Source organism: Egretta garzetta, unplaced genomic scaffold, assembly GCF_000687185.1.
Source record: "Egretta garzetta isolate BGI_Z169 unplaced genomic scaffold, ASM68718v1 scaffold7, whole genome shotgun sequence".
In the NCBI taxonomy this organism is placed as follows: Eukaryota; Metazoa; Chordata; class Aves; order Pelecaniformes; family Ardeidae; genus Egretta; species Egretta garzetta.
The window spans coordinates 3,664,695-3,665,284 of NW_009260350.1; positions in this window are offsets into that span (position 1 = coordinate 3,664,695).

Here is a 590-nt window from a genome sequence, read left to right on the forward strand (position 1 = left end):
CAGCGCCACCCTGTGCCCGCAGCCCCCCCTGCACCCCGCAGGGTCCCTGGGGACAGGCGTGCCACCCCTGCACCCTGCCAGCCCCCTGGGCACGGTGGGGGGGGGGGTGTGGCCATGCCCCGGCTCTGGGCTCTCCATGCTCCCACCTCGTGTCACATCTCTTTATTTTGTTTCTTCCCCAAGTTTTGGGGGGAGACTTGGGGGTTTTTGAGACTGCAGGGAGCAATACCCGACACCCGGCGGGGTTTGGCCCTGTCTCCCTGCCCAAAGCCCAGAGCCAACCTGTGCCCGCAGCTCCCCCTGCACCCCGCAGGGTCCCTGGGGACAGGCGTGCCACCCCTGCACCCTGCCAGCCCCCTGGGCACGGTGGGGGGGGGGGTGTGGCCATGCCCCGGCTCTGGGCTCTCCATGCTCCCACCTCGTGTCACATCTCTTTATTTTGTTTCTTCCCCAAGTTTTGGGGGGAGACTTGGGGGTTTTTGAGACTGCAGGGAGCAATACGGAGGGTGCAGGGTGCACGGCAGGGAGGGGGTGCTGGGTCTCCATTGCTGCTGCAGCTGCATGCAGCCCGGGCCGTGGGGGTTCGGGGG